General features: G+C 42.3%; 1 long non-coding RNA gene across 1 annotated transcript in view; it reads right to left on the reverse strand.

The window, feature by feature from the left end:
• Window positions 1-13,116: 13,116 nt before the first annotated feature.
• The window catches only part of LOC140694601 (uncharacterized), a 39,466-nt gene continuing 35,490 nt past the window's right edge, over window positions 13,117-17,092 (reverse strand). The window contains exon 3 of the long non-coding RNA XR_012070185.1: window positions 13,117-13,350. This is a non-coding gene — a long non-coding RNA (uncharacterized lncRNA). The remainder of the gene's footprint in view (window positions 13,351-17,092) is intronic.

Here is a 17,092-nt window from a genome sequence, read left to right on the forward strand (position 1 = left end):
TTCCAACAATGAAAATAATTCTATTGTCTCCAGACAAGATACTTTTCCTCAAAACTAAGCAGCTCTGAGACACACTTCAGGAGTACACATAGATGCAGTGTGCTTCATTTCCCATGCTGTTCCGACACAATTTTCCACTTATATCAAAGTAAATTAAAATCGGTCTTCAATAGCAGATGCTCTGGCATGATACAATAATGTCAATTCCACATATTTATTGAGCCAGAGCAGCTTTAGAATAAATGATTTTATACCAAACTCCTGCTTGATGTCCTGTCTTCTCCCTGGTGGCTAATTCTTTTCTTCTTTCTTCCAAAAAGTACTCCTGTTATGGGAAGTTAGCCTTTACTGTGCACATTCAATTGGGAAGGCACAAATTAAACATGTGAAGGGATGACATACATATTTAATTCTTACTTATACATATATACAAGCACACAGGATCTGCGTCTTGGAAGATGTCACTTCCTAATGTGGGCAAGAGGATGGTCTATAGTTCAATCAATGATTTCTAGGATATAATAAAGCAATGCTTGATTTACAAGACAGAACAACTCCTGGATATGAATCAGTGGCACTGATCAGTGGGTGCACATGTGTGTATACACACGCCCATGCACACGGAGCAGCCTTGGAGACACTCCATCTGTGCTGTTGGAGCAAAGTCATGCTGGGGAGATGAGGAAAAAGTGCCTAAAACAATCAAACCAGGACACCTGAGTAATGGGTAATAGGAGTCAATTGAATTTTCTGGTTAGCTGAAGGTCAAACAAAAACACTTTTAGTTTCAAACGTCATTGCTAAAAATTTCCTTAAAGCACAGGAGCCTGTTTTCCTGCCTTGCTTAGTGTCATATGGCATATTAAACATGACAGATTCACACTTCTCTGACTGTGGAACGGGAAAGGCCTTGCTGTCATGTTCTGAATATTAGTCTATTTTTGCAGCACAGTGGATACTGAAAATGGGGCAATTTGAGTGAATGGGAATGGATGTAACCTAGCAGACATTGACTGTGTGTGATTTGCCAACTTTCTCCAAAAAGTAGGGGTAGCAAGCAAATCAGATAAATTGAGGGTTCTTGGGGTGGGGTGTCGGGTGGGCTGACAGCTGGGTGGTCCCAGGTAGCTTGTTCTACTGTGTAAAATTGTGACTATGATCCAGACAGTGACACATTGTCAAATTCTTGTGCCTGTAGCTTTGATACCTGGCCAAGTCTGTGCAGCCCCAATTTTATCGATGGTGCATAATATAGATAACTAACATTCCCTGAGGACCAGGTTGTGTGACTTCCATGCATTGACTCACTGACTTCCCTAAGCACCCTTTGTGGTAAATAACAGTCTTAAAATATGCAGCAGGGATTTATTTTGTTTGCAAGTGATAAGATGAAGCTCTGAACTGTTGAAGCCTGGCCCAAAATCATGCAGATGTGGAGATGCCATGCTGGGATCTAAGCTCGGGCCAGACTCCAGAACCTGAAGGGCCCAACAAGTCCCCTCACCCAGGAACCTGGCCCACAGCCACTGCCAGGCCCTGTTCTGTTTCTATGAGTGCTCACAGGAAAATGCCAGGTACTCAGGGTCAATGTGACTTGATTAAGGAATTCAAACTGAGATAGCCTTTTGTTGGGGACTGTAACCTGGGAGTGAAACTGGCAGTGAAGTAAGGGAGGAAACAGCCCTGGTTGTAAGAATATTTCTAGGGAAGAAAGTTCCCTGATGGGCTGGCATGGAATCGCTGTGGTTGTGAGCCCCCTGTTGCACTGTGGGGGTGTGGGCAGGGAAGGAGAGAGACTGTTCATGCTGGTCATAGTCAATAAAGTTTGTAAACAGCTGAGTTCTGTTCCTTCACAGCTCAGACACATGCAGGACATGAGGATGCTTAGCTAATGACCAACAGTGGGTAGCAAAGGCCAAGAGTGGGGTGGGGAGGAGAGAAGGGGTCACCTTCTGGAAGAACCTCTGCCCCAGGGGACCAGGAAGGTAATGAATGATTGGGGATGCACAAAGGGTTTACATGGCCTCATCAGGTAGTTCCTACTTTAAACTGATAGTCTGGAATATATGGTAAAATACGGTGGAATGACTGCTCTTATTTTAGGTTCTACAAACTCTTAAACAGATAGATTTCTATCTCCATTATACAAGCACTGCTGGGTAACATTTATAGTCATGTGAGGATCAAAGGAGTGAGTACTTATTAATACTATTACCATGCTTCTACTGAATTAACACTTCAGCAACAGTATAATGGCCATGCTTCTTAACAACTGCCTCTGTAAAAGCTCTTGCAAGTCACAAATAATAATTATTAAAAAAATATGAAAAATTATAACAATTACATTTGCAACAACTATGTTGTCTATAACGATGATAATGTTAGCATCTTCCTCTCATATTAAACAATACCCAACACTGGATTCCTTAGGAAGCAACGCCAATGCATTTTTGGACTCTTCAAGGTCTTCACCCCATGAAGCATTTTTACCCACATTGGTCCACCACAGCCAGAATTGCTGTTCCTTGCATGGGGGGCTGCCATGCTGCGATGTCCTGGGCTTTTTCTGGCACCATGTGTCTATACTGGGTCGTCAAGTTTCCACGTACCCACTCTGATTTCCAATATATTGTTCTCCAGAGCCAACAGAGGGGCCACTGGAAAGAGGCCACAAATCAGGTGGTGAACCCAAACTCAATACCTGTTGAAGGAATGGACACACAACATGGAGTGGTGGATGGATGGAAGGACAACATCAATTCCTTTACTCCTGTAAAGAGAGAGGGGCAAATGGTGAACTAAATCTCAAAGAGAAAAGACATTCATGGTAATACTAATGTTCAACAGAGAAAGAATCCATACAAAAGGCAAATATAAAATTTCTGGGAAGAAGACTAATTACAACCTGTTTCTTTCACGTATATACCCTTAGTAGGAATAACATGCTTAAAAATCTTTAACCAACCATAGTTATTTGCTGATAATAAACTTGGGAATCTTGAAGCATATTATTCACTCTCAGTGTTGAAATAATACAATCTTGCAAGATGATTTGTAATTGAGGATTAAAAGAAGACTGTTTAACAAGCAATTCTCCAAGGAAGACATACAAATGATCAAAAAGCACATGAAAAAATGCTCAATATCACTAATTATCAGAGAAATGCAAATCAAAACTACAATGAGGTATCACCTCACACCAGTCAGAATGGCCGTCATTCAAAAATCCAAAAATGACAAATGCTGGAGAGGCTGTGGAGAAAGGGGAACCCTCCTACACTGCTGGTGGGAATGCAGTTTGGTGCAGCCACTATGGAAAACAGTGTGAAGATTCCTCAAATGACTAGGAATAGACTTAACATATGACCCAGGAATCCCACTCCTGGGCTTGTACCCAGAAGGAAATCTACTTCAGGATGACACCTGCACCCCAATGTTCATAGCAGCACTATTTACAATAGCCAAAACATGGAAACAACCTAAATGTCCATCAACAGGTGACTGGATAAAGAAGATGTGGTATATTTATACAATGGAATACTACTCAGCCATAAAAACCGACAACATAAAGCCATTTGCAGCAACATGGATGCTCCTAGAGAATGTCATTCTAAGTGAAGTAAGCCAGAAAGAGAAAGAAAAATACCATATGAGATCGCTCATATGTGGAATCTAAAACAGAAAAACAAACAAAAACAAAGCATAAATACAGGACAGAAATAGACTCATGGACAGAGAATACAGACTTGTGGTTACCGGGGGGGGTGGGTAGAGGGTGGGAAGGGATAGACTGGGATTTCAAAATTGTAGAATAGATAAACAAGATTAAACTGTATAGCACAGGGAAATATACACAAAATGTTATGATAAGTCACAGAGAAAAAAATGTGACAATGAGTGTGTATAAGTCCATGAATGACTGAAAAATTGTGCTGAACACTGGAACTTGACACAACACTGTAAAATGATTATGAATCAATAAAAAATGTAAAAAAAAAGAAAAAAAGAAAAAAATTTAAAAAAAAAGACTGTTTTGGATGTATCTAACAATTTAAATAGAAATAAGAAATGTACTTTTGGGAAAGCTATGCATAGAGAATGTTGGAAGAAATACACTGAAAATAGGCAAATGAGCAAGCTCCCTTGAGTCTGGGAGGTTGAGTGCAGCACATTCAGAGAGTCTATGAAGTTATTAAAAGTCACAGAAATGTATGCAATTAAAGTGCCTTCATAAGCAAAATATCCTTCTTCAGGAATTTTTATCTTGATATTTCTATGGTCTGTGTGGTCACAGGAAGTCAGAGTTATGGTGCTGGCTTAGAAGTTCTTTTCTCTCTGTCTGTAATTTACAGGGCATTGCTACAGATGGGGCAGCAGAGATCTGTGGTAAGCTGTTCCATGGGGTGGGGCAGCGGTTAGAAATGATAAGGCCAGAGATCTAAAAGACTTTTAGACCCTCCCCTCCTAGCTGGCAGACCTTTTAAGTAAACTAGCACAGGTATGTAACTAAGACAGTGGATGAGAGGCAAATTTATAGTCCCTTTAGTGTTACTGCTCAGTCAAGGGGTAGGGACCACTCTGGCCAGGAACAGCAAGACCGTGGATGGGGTGGATGGGTAGGAGGAGCTGACATTTGCTTCTGACCTGAGAGGCCGGGGTATGTTGTAGAAAAGCCGACAGGGCTGGAAAGATGCAGCAGGTACACAGCCCAAAAGGAGCTGTCATATTCAGGGAAGTCAGAAAGCAAGAACCAGAGTTAGTGACGCCACAGAGTCAGCAGCGTGGCAGCAGTGATGTCAGTATCTGTGTCCATAACCCACCTAACCCTACATGAACTCATCTGCCTACAGGGGGCAGGTAAGTAGCAGAAATGTGTGGAGTGTGTACAGCCACTGGCAATTAGGCAAGTGGACATCCTAATGAAATGCACTGCTCACAGTCACCATATTGGAAATAGGGCCTCACACTGTCAGATCTAATTCTTATTCAAGAGAAGCCAGAAATTAAGAGTTTATTAGCAATCAACCCAGCTCAAAACCCAGAAAAGATATTATTTATAATGACAAAAAAGGCACATACTATTCAGAAATAAATTAATGAAAAATATTAAGATGATTCTGATAAATGACTTAAAAAAAGAAAAACAAATGATGATTGAATGAACAGTTGAATGCACCATTCTCTTCAGTGTGCAGACTCATGTTTGTGGGACATAGAACAATTTTTCTCCAAAATAAATTTAGTATCTGAATGCAAATTTAGTTAATAACCCCAAATGGATATAAGAAAAAAATCTGAATGGTGATCCTGAAGTTTTTCCAGAAATATACCCATATATACAAATAAAATAATGAGGAGGGATGTCTGAATTTGTAGTATTAGGGACATTCTGGAAAAGGATAAAATAGGACCAACTCTAGGAGGTATTAATCTATGGTCATGGAAACAGTATAGAAATAGTGCACTGAGAGTATGAATGAAATAGATTACATTTCAAGAATAGACGTGGATATTTATGAGATTTTAGTAATATTATATAACTGACACTTCAAATCAGTAGATTCAAATACTGCAGTATTTAGCTAAATCATTGGAAGTCCTGGTACAGTGTTCTCATTTATGACATTAAAATAAATTCCAGATAATTTGTTAATTAAAAAATAAAACACCAGAAATAACCCAACATGATTAAATCTGTTCAGATTTTCATGCGAGAAGAACTTTCTAAAAAGCTTTTGGAAAAAGACCAAAAAGACCAAAGCCCCAGCAACGCCGCAAGGCCAGAAACGCCCACTGTAAAACAAAACTAACCCTCGCCCAACCCTCTCTCATGGTCCTGTATTGCTCTCTGATACTTTCTACACTTTCTTCTTCCCTTTAAAGTCCAGTTTCTTGGAGAAGTACCTGCGCTGAAGACTCCCCCAGGGCTCAGAGCCCTGCATCCACCACGGCCCTCACCGCGGCACTGAGACAGTAGTTGCACTGCCGGTGGCTGCGTGTTTCAAACCAGTGGGCATTTTCAGCTCCTGTTTATTTGATTACCAGGTAGCTTTTGCAGTGGACAAATACTTTCCTCTCAGTGGAAGGTTTTCCCCCCTTAACTTTTGTTTTACTTGAATAAATTTAAAAAGCCCAGGCAGAAAGCTGTGTGTGCACATATGCACACACACAGATACACACAGATCTGGTTTTTAAAGGCTACCTAAGTATAGTCCTCCTCCTCCTTTTCCCCAGTCTTGTTAATTAAAGGTGGGCTTTAGCTCTTGCTTTTTGGCCCCACACAGCCCCCTTTCTCACTATGCTCCTTTTAGTCAGTGTTCAAATCCCTCTTAAGCCAGGTTACAGCCTTCTCTGTGTTGCCTCAACTAGTTTTCTCCCAACTGCTCTGCTATTCTTCTTACTTGGTGGATTTCTCTTCTCCCATTTGCCTTGTTCATGGCCCTTTTCCCCAGGGCCTCGTCTTCAATCCTCCACTTGGCAGGACTGAATCACCCCCACGGCCTCACCCACAGCCCCTCTGAGCTGCTGACTGGTGAATCCAGCTTAACAACGGACATCACCCCTCAGATGTCCCATGGACTCTTCGCACTCAAAATGCCACACACAGAACCATCTCCTCGAAACCAGCTTCTCCCCTTACACTCTCCTGCAGATCCGCTCTCCAGATGGGTCACTGGAAAGTCACCTCAGCAGCTTTGTGGTCCGCCGCCCCTGCCCTATGCTCACCTCTGCAGCAGTCACCATTTCTGCCGCCCATGTCACTATCCCTCTGCCCAGGGCCTCTCTGCAGGCGTGTGCCACTTGTTGTCTGGGTTACCTGGGGTGGTGCCTGAAATATCCTTTCCCCCCAAAATATGGGCCTCCCCCCAAAAATAGTATCTTCCATTCTGCTGCCAGTATAACCAGATATTCTTCAACATAAACATTATGCAATTCTCTTGCTTACATATATTCCAATATATCCCTGTTTCTTTAAGGATACATTCAAGTCTAAGCACACAAGACCCCTCGTGACACAGGCCTTGTGCACCAGATATTCCCACCTTGGATACTTTGTTCTAACCCTACTTGTTGTTCTTCAGTCTGGCCAAGCCGCTTCATGCCGTGTACTCTTATATGTCTCTACCTCTCAGCATGAAGTGTCCACTCCCTCTACCACACATTAGAGAGTGAACTTCCTTTCCCCTTTCAAAATTCAGTTCAAATATTTCCAGCTCTAGGAAGTCCAATTTGTGTTCACCTGCTTAGCAACCCATCAACTACTCGCCAAGTCTCGCCTGGCTTGGGGAGTGCAGACACCAAGTCTTACCTGTCTTGGTCTCCCCAGCAGTTGATACAGTGTTTGGCATAGCAGGTGCTCAGTGTTTGTTGGATAGATAAACGAATGAATCGGTAAAGACATAAGAGGTATACAATCCCCCCTAGTTACTCAGCTGCCATTTTGGAAAGTTCATTCTGTGGAGTTATGGAAATGTCAGTGCAGGTGGTGGGCAGACAGAGCAGAGGTGAGGGTGTGGGGGAGACAGGCCTGGTCCTGGAGTGCGCAGGAGAGGTGTGGGTGAGATAGGACTGGAGAGAGAGTGGATGGAGGGGGCGGGTGCAAGGAGATATTGAAGAACAACTGATATTAACTGCAGTAAATTAAATGGAGAACATAATATATGAAGGGAAGATCAAGTTAACACAGCAAGGGTGGAAAAGGCAATACCAGAGACAAAGAGCTCTCACTTCATCACTCACTGCATTTCACTTACGGCACCCGCCCTCTGGGAAGGCATCGCCAAATTCTTGAGAGACTGCTGTTTGTGCTGTGGGTGCTCTAAGTACAAAACGGTATCTTATGGCTTCCAGATTTTAAGACTGATAGATTATTTCTCTTATGTCCCATGTCTGAGTTCTCAGACAGCAGGATCTTTTGCTGGTGGGGATAGAGCTATTGTGGTTAATAACTCAGGGTTACTCTAATAATCTCAAAGGACAGTGGGGAATTCACTCAAACAAATAAAAGAGAAATTTCATTCAGAATAAAACATATGCCATATAGAAGCTTGTGGGGGCCTTGGGGGCAATGCTACCGCCAACTCACCTAACGCTTGTATGTGAGTGTGTTGAAACTCCAAGCTCAAGTCACTTAAACACGTATGAGAACCAGGGTCCAGGCTGAGGTGCTCCAGACATGGACAGGAAGATGAAGAGCCTGACTACTGCCTCCGACAGGATCAGTCCAGCCGGGGAGCACAATGGGCACGGACACGATCACACACCATCAAGACAAGAATCAAGTGCAATTAATTCATGCCTAGAGAGGAGAGCAGAAAATCTCTAAAAAGTGGAGGGTTTCCTGCCAAGGCTTGGCAAGACTCCTTCCAGGCAGAAAAGCAGAGAAAGGTACTTCAGGCGAAGGAGACTAGGGTTGGTGGCTGGGTGCGAGGCCTAACGAAGCACGGGTGGAGGGCTCCAGGGTCATCTGTCAGTAGCTGTTCCCCTTCAGCAGCTAAGAGGCACAACTAAAAAGGCAGGTGGGGTGTCATTAATGATCATGGGGAAAACTGGTAGGAGGAAACTGAGGTCAGGAGATCACCACCAAAGGCACTTTATTTTAGAGGAACAAAAATAATTCAAAAAGCACTTGGAAATTCTATCTCCCATGAACAAAAAGAACACAAAATAAGTTTCACTCCAGTGTTGAATACAGAATAACACACTGCCTACTCTCAGAAATGGATTGAATTTTCTAATTCGTTAGGGATTATTTAGATAATAGGAAAACAAATAAATCTGAAAAATCTCTCTAGAATGGCTGTTACTCCATCCTGTTATGTAGGGTAGAGTTAGGCTGAATTATTTAATTGGTATTTTAATGAGACTATAAAGTTATAAAAGTCCTATCAATTTCTCCCAGAAGCATACAACTTTTCCTTTCAATGACCTTTATTTGACTTAACTAGAACAATAACTTTTTTCCAAGGCTTTTTTCGTGTGTGTTAAAATACCAAATGATATGCTGCCCTCAGAAAGTTGTTGTTATTATTAATGCTGATAATAGCCCCAGTAAGACATATTTAAAATTATGACTCATTTTTGAATAACAGATATTGGCTTAAAGTCCTTTTGATAATAAGCAGAATAAACGAACATAATTTCTACACCAGGGACAGCAGCTGCACCCTTAATGGAACCTGGTCACTAAACACAACAAAAGCAAAGATGAAACTCAAATCAGACACCAGGGCACAAAGCATAGCTGACTGAAGATGCCACAAAATGACCTTTCATTCACCGAGGGAACCAGATGCATTTCCATGCATATTGTATATTTTTAAAAACTATTATTTTATATATAGAATGCAATTTAGGAGAAAGAAAACTCCCTCTATCTGTAGACTTATAAACAGGAAGCACAAAGGGGTGCCTTTGCAGACATGAACCCGCATGCATAAATGCAAATCCTATTGACCAAAATCCTTTCCTGTCTCCTAAGCTTGAAAAAAAAAAAACTAATTCAAGGCAGTGGTGAGCTGAAAGGGCTCAGATACAAAACGTGCACATCATCAGCCTTCTAGTAGATAAAAGTGTGCCATGCATAATAGAAAAGATGACGTTTCCTATGGAAATCTATTTTGAGATGCAACCATTTAAAGGCAACCGAGAGCTCAAAACCAAGTTCAATCAAAGAGAAACAGAGCCCAAGCAAATGTACAGAAATGGACAAAGACATTGGAGATTTAGGGGATCTGTGTTCTACCGATACTCCAGATCAGCAAATTCATCCTGAATTCAAGCCAGTGATTTTCCACGAGGTCACTCAAGGAACTAGGCAGAAACCATCGGCCAGAAGAAATAGGAACAATGCGAAAGGCAGGTGTGAGTTGTGGAAGGGGTGACCCTGTGAACCTTGCTACCATGAGGCAGGATGCTCTTGTGGGCTTTCTGCACAGGCTGGCAGGCTCACATGACTCTGTTTAGAAGGATATCAGCCAACAGCTGTGCCACACGGGCTACAGCCCGAGCTGAGTCACATCTAGTAACGGTTCTGAGTTCATCCTTAGACGACATGATCAGAAGGATCTGAGAATCAATGGTGGAGACGTACCTGAATGAGTATTCCATTTCATTCCTTGGCAGTAAATCTTCAGCTTTGTGCAACATAAATATTGACAAAGATACACACAGGCACCCTGTTTGAAAGCCTGACTGCATAAATGCATATAACGGAGAAAAGCGGGCTCCGTTTCGGTATGCTAGGTCATTGTTTGGCTCGGTAACCGATGCTTCTGTGACCCAAAGCATATTCTAGTATAACCGACAGCACAGAAATCTCCACTGATGACTGACTCATTTCAGGGTATTCATAAAATAACCCCAGTTTGCCCATGGGATACAGATGGCTGTCCTGTTCCCATTGTGGGGTGGTCTGTTCTGCTCCTGAATCTGTGGCACCATTAGATTCATGACCCAGCTGCCAAACAGATCAAATTATAAGGCAGGATATTATCAGACCAAGGTCATAAAAGTATTACTGACATTTCAAGCTGAAGACATCATCTTCCAAAGAATTTAATTTCTTGTTTTCAGGATAAATTTCTTTTTATTGCTGCCTCCGTACCCTGAAATATTGTGAAAACTAGTCCTGACCACGTACCTTGGGCTTACCAAAATTGTAACGACTACTACTTTATCTCCTACCTCCTTTTCAGGTGGGCATTTTAGCTTTTAGAAGATACCTTCCCTAATTTGTCTTTTTTCCCCCCATTTCTCTGCTATTATCCACCATGGCCTTTCCAGTCTGAAAATCGTCAGAGAAAATAAGTAAAAGAAAGTAATACAGGGTCTTTGAGCTGGTGATAAGTGCTGCAGAGGAAAATAAAGGAGGGCGAGGAATGTCTGTAGGGAGAAGTGGGGCTGGGGCAGTGACCTTTGAATAAGGCAAAGATGGAGGCAAAGGGGTGGGCAGAGGAGGGGCAGAGGGAACAGTGATCACAGGCCTGGAGGTCCCTCACACTGGACACACAGCATGGAGACTGGTGTGGGCCAGAGTGAATAGGAAATAAGTGGTGATTTTGGGGGTGGAGCCTAAGAGGCTGCCGTGAGGATGTGGGCATTTTTCCCTCTGAAGGAATTGCGGAGCCATGGAGGGTCACCGAGCAGAAAAGTGATACTCTAACGTTGGATCGAACAGGTCCAAGAACCTAATTTAAGCTGTACAAATCAAGGACCAAAGAAGTGACATGCCACCTCAAATTCAGTGCAGAGCTTGAAAGAAACACAGCCTCGACTCTCAGCCCAGTGCTCTGCCCCTCCTGGATGCTGTCCCACAGAGCTGTCTCTAAGGTTATGTTTTTTCCTCACTCAGAGGCTTGTGGGCCAACTGAATGCTTCCCCCTTTTTCAAATGGCAATTTGTCCTCAAAGGAAATTGGAGTTGGCAGTGAAACAAGGCATGGACCTGTAGCCTACAGAGCTGTTGTCCCTGAAAGCAACAGCTGGCGTGTGGTGTACTCGTGGAGTTCAGCAGAAGAGACAGAGCAACAACAGGCAACTTAGCGTCTGGTTGAGCTCCGGCTGACTGCACTGCACGTCTGGATGGATTTCAAATTTGGACAGTGAGGCGGCTTCACACGGAAGGCAGGTGTATATATCATACATGCCCACACGTCTGATGCACACACGTGGACACACACTGAGGGTATGATGTGACTTGTAAAGAGCTGCCCCTGCTTGGTTTCCCACTGACTCTAGTCTCAGCGTTAACTTTTCACTGGCCATGCTCCCAGGTTTGCTATGAGATTTCTTTGCAATGGAACATGCCCTTCGCTTCACAAACTTTCCCCATTTCTTTCAATGACATTAGGGGAAGAGCAGGGAGCTCGGGGAAGTGGTGGGGATATGGACTCGAGATACCCCTGAATCTGAATCCACACTTCATGACTTATTTGTTATTTTACTTTATTTACATTCAAAATGCAATTGTTGCAGATCTCAGAAGATGATTGACACTCACTGCTGTGGCAGAATGTTGTGGTTAGTAGACCCATCACTGGATCCTCTTATTCAACACGTTCTTCCAATAATTCAGATATTACTGTATCACAAATGCCCATTTCTATATTTTGATATCTGCTTTTCAGTATAATTATCTTCCTTCTTTATTCTCTAAATCTCATGATTTTAAAACATTTTTCTGAGAAGTGGTCCACAGGCCCTTTACTTATGATAAGTTGATAAAGTGATCCTGGAGATCAAAACCACATTTAAATACTGAGATAAACTCAACTCTGTCATATACATGGCTAGGTTTAGTCTGCTTACTTTGTTACTTTGTTTAGCAATTTTTGCTTCAAACAACAAGATCCTACTGTATAGCACAGGGAACTACATTCAATTACTTAATAACCTATAGTGGAAAAGTATATGACAAGGAATATATATATATATATATATATATATATATATATATATATATATATATATAAGTGAATCACTATGCTGTACACCAAGAATTAACACAATATTGTAAACCAACTATACTTTCAACAAATAAGTTGAAATAAAACTGGGAGATGAAACTTCCACTGCCCAGGCTGCTGTCTGGATGAAATGATTCAAAGCAGGCCAGGTATTAACAATCCCCCCTAACACATCAAAACCCCATGTGGGATCTTCCTTTTGAGCAGCACAGGCTAACCGGCTGTTGCCACCTGTAAATAGGGTTGAAGTCACTTAGACCCTTGGCTTGGGAACACCGTGGCCACAGGGGTGGGGGTCACTGCAGCACCTACGAGAAGGACGGGGACAGACTGCTGCTGAAGCCGCTCCCCAGGCCGCAGCCCAGAGCGCTGCAGTCAGGTCTGAGGTTCGGCCGGGAGCGCGCAGCTCCACAGCCCCTCGGGCCCCTGCGGTGCGGGTGGCGCTGAGACCACGCTCGTCCATCACCCTTCCTGGCACCCAGACACGGGAGTCTCCTGGGGGAGTTTTTCTCTGCCTCATACTTCCTGTCTCAGCCTCTTGTGGAATCCGGTCCATGCCCCAGGGAAGCAGGGCTTTAACCCTCCGGGACCCAAATCCATTACGGTTTGGATTCGGGATGAAACTTCCATGTTAACTCACCTGGCGCTCCCTTCTTGTGCTGAACTGCCCTCCCCCATCGATGGCATTAGGTCGTATTAGAAGTCCCGACATGCTTGTCCTTAGCTAAGAATCTGAGCCTCTTGCTCAGTCTTCCTCAGTGGAACCACTCATCTGTGGCAGAAAAGTTTGGGCTGTCGTCTACCCATCATTGTCCTCGGTCTTTTGGGTTTTCTGTTGGGTTATGGTTCTCGTGCAGGGATATCAATTTGCACAGGAGAAGCACCTGTAGACATTTTGAAAAATACAGACAGTGAATCCTTCCCCCTCTCCAGCCAAGGCTGGAAGCTTTCTCCCTCTAACAGGGGTTACACAATCATTTGCTTGGGAATTGACCAAACATATTGGCATAATCATAGTAAATTGCCCTTTACTCAGTGCTTGCCACGTGGCATTTTCTACTTCATGTTGTCTTTGTACCTTCAGTATCACATATAATCCCTGAATTATAGATTATAACCATTTCTGTTGAGGACACTCCTACTTGCTAATCTTGAATACAAGTATCTTTGATTCTCTTAATCTATTTCATTCCTGAGTTTCCTGTTCCTGAATTTCAAGAGTGAGTTATGGACACATGTATTTAAGATTCTCTTATTAAATGTATCTGACTCACCCTCTAATCAAATCATATCCGGAGAAGAGAGATTTTCTCTTTTAAACATTTGCTTTTTCTTATTATATAGTAGTGCATACACACGGTGGAAAATGTAGAAAACATATAAAGTAAGAAAATTACAGCCATACATTATCTAAACACCAAAGGACAATGCTGTGTCATTTTGGACATTTAACTATTTTTCTTAATATTTTATCATAAAATCTCCCTAGGGCAAGTTGCTTAACCCTGGAATTTTACTAGCCTTTTGTCAAGTACAGAATAACATTCCCAGAAATGACCCCAACATCAAAATAGTATGTGAGGTTGGGAAGGCCACAGGGCACTCAGCTTATTCTCTGAGTCCTACAGAGAATGCTGTTAATTCACTGATGTTACGCATTCGATGCCTGTGAGTCACTCACTCACTCAGCTGGCTCGGACTGAGACCTACTTTATACCACGTGCCGATCAAGTGCTGGGGGGACCCCAGAGGGAGCCTGGATCACGGCATCACTGCTCCAAGAATCCTACTCAAGAATCCCACATGGGATTGGGGGGGTGGAGGCAGGTGAGATATGGTGAAATTCATTTCATTATGTTCCTTTAGACATATTTAAATAGCATGAAAATAGTCCCTAGCTTTGATAAGTTTTCTTTTCCCTTCCTATGTATTTTTGAGGATGGGTATAGTTTTGGTGCAGCACGAGTAATTGTTAGATCTTTGGTATGTTAGGATTTTACATGGAAAATTAAGAAGGAAACTGGCACCTTATACAAAGAGAAGAGGCACTGAGGAAAACACAAGCCACCCTCGGACTTGGCTACCATTCAGCATTCCTGGTTTTCAAACAAGGGGAACATAATTCAAAATAGATTCCCTAAATATTTTAGCCCATAGTAGAAATACATGGAGGCAAAGTTCAGCTCACTGGAACCTACAACAATGTGCTTACTTAAGCGAAGGTATAAACAGACCACAGATACTATAATGCATCCTTTACTTTAAACTAGTTCATGTGAGCAAGTTTCATTCCACATGAATTTCTCAGTACCAATTTAGGAAATATATCCTTCTTGATTGGTAAAAGTAGCTCACTGATAACCAGATTCAACAAAATTTACTGTTAAATATTTAACCTATTTCCTTCAGAAAATGCTTTTGCGTAATCTGAGTTAAGTGTTTCCTCTATCTGATCTATTTCTTTTCACAGAGAAAAGTAGTATTATTTGCACACGAGCTACTTTTACTCCTCTGGAAATATCTGAATGTGAGCTCAGGGTAAGAGTTGTCTACTGCACAGGATGGAAAAAAAGATTCATTTCACAGCGGAGATCAGAATCTTTTTCTTGAGGGGCGTGGTGAGCTGGGGGACAAGGGAAATGCCTTTGTTTAGGGACAGACCCCAGTAATCCACACTGAAGCTGAAAGATGAAGCCCTTGTGAAGAAATGTGGCAGGACGCACTGACACCCAAAGGTGTTCACTCTGCAAAAACAGAAAGAAAGAAAGAAAGAAAGAAAGAAAGAAAGAAAGAAAAAATAATTTAACTGCCCTATAAACAGAATGGACAGAAACTTGGTAATAAGGGAGAGAGAAGGAAGGTTAGGAAAGGGAGGAGAAACAATGAAAGGGAACTTGGATGCGGTGGGCAGAAGAGCAGGTTTCTGGAGCCTACAATGAAGGATGATAAGAAAAAAAGTAAAGTTTAAAAAAATTACAAAGTTTAAAATAGTTTAAAAATTAAAAAATGAAGTTAAAAAAATAAAATTTTTTATAGTAACATGGAAGACTTTAAAATGATGGAGGTTTTTTATTTCAAAATTCAAGTTGTTTGAGTTTCTCCTCCATGCTCCAAACAACAGTAAGACCTGCTTGTGTAAGTGGTTTTGGGGGACACCACAGAGAGGGGTGAGCTCTGCAGTTAGGTTGGGCAGGAGCAGAATGCTGGTGTGGAAGGCAAGACAGAAGAGAGAATAACAGTTTCATGAGAACAGAAACGCAAAGCCAGAAATTATCTTAAAAAGATTAGTGTGGTAGGCAGAAAAACGTTCCCCCCCAATATGTCAATGTCCTTATCCCCAGAACATAGGAAGAGGTCAGATTCCCTGGCAAAGGGGGCCTATGTTTGCAGATGCACTTAAGGTTGCTAACCAGCTGACTCTAAGATAGACGAGCTGGATTATAGAGGTGAGCCCAGTGTAATCACCAGGGTCGTTATGGGAGGAAGAGGGAGGCAGAAGAGGGGCGAGAGGAGAGGAGATGTGACCACAGGATCAGAGTCAGAGGCACACAACCATGCTGACCTTGAGAGAGAGAAAAGAGGTCACAGGCCAAGAGACACAGGTGGCCTCTGGAAGCCAGAAAAGTCAAAGACACAGGTTCCCCTGAGGCCTTCACAAACAGCCGTGCCAATACTTTGACTTCAGCAGGCTTCTGCGTTCAAGAACACTACAAGGTTAAATTTGTGTTGTTTAGTGGGGACTTTTTCTTTTTTCTTCCTACTACCATGACGTTTGGGGATACTTGTTGCAACATCAACAGAAAGCGAATACAGTAAGCTCCTTGAAATGTTCAGAAATTGCAGATAACACTGGACTGTCCACTTTGATATGGGATTGGGCTTATGTGAACAACAAAAGGACAGTGTGACCTTTGCTAACATCTGCTTTTCTCATTTTTAGGAAGAGAACAGTAAGTCAAAACCTCTGTAGTTATTATTTTAGACAAGTATTTCTTAAAACATTATGTAACATTGTGCCTTAAGACCACAAGAGAGTCTCTGTTCTTAGAAGAACATGGATTCCGTGAGATAGGGTCTTACATCCGAGTCCCACAGTTGTCTCTTATTGGCAATGAGAGCTTGGGCAAATCATTTACCCTCTTTAAGCCACAGGATCTTCATTTGCAAAAGGAAGACAAGAATAAGGATTGTTTGGGTGATTAAATTGTACACACACACACACACACACACATATATGTACAACATTTAATACACTGACTAGCACATACTAGACACTCAACAAATTCGTGTTATGGATTTTTAAATGCATGTATAAAAGGAGGAGAAAGTTGCAGGAAGTTGTGGGAAAACTTAGTTCACGGTCCCAAGAAGAGCCATCTCTCAAAGGGCTCTGATCAGTCAGTCCCCAGTGATGGGCTAATAAGCAGAAACTATAGCACATGAGGATTTAAGTTAAACCTAAAAAAGAAGGTATTTAAGCATAATTATTAATCAGAAGGTACGTTTACACTTTTGGCTGGATCATCTTATCTGGAGAGCTTTAATAAGCAGAGAGTCTCCCCTGTTCTAGAGATGGGCATGCAGGAAAATGACTTGGATGGGTGGGCTGTTCTCACACAAAGATCA

This window comes from Vicugna pacos, unplaced genomic scaffold (genome assembly GCF_048564905.1).
Source record: "Vicugna pacos unplaced genomic scaffold, VicPac4 scaffold_65, whole genome shotgun sequence".
Classification (NCBI taxonomy): Eukaryota; Metazoa; Chordata; class Mammalia; order Artiodactyla; family Camelidae; genus Vicugna; species Vicugna pacos.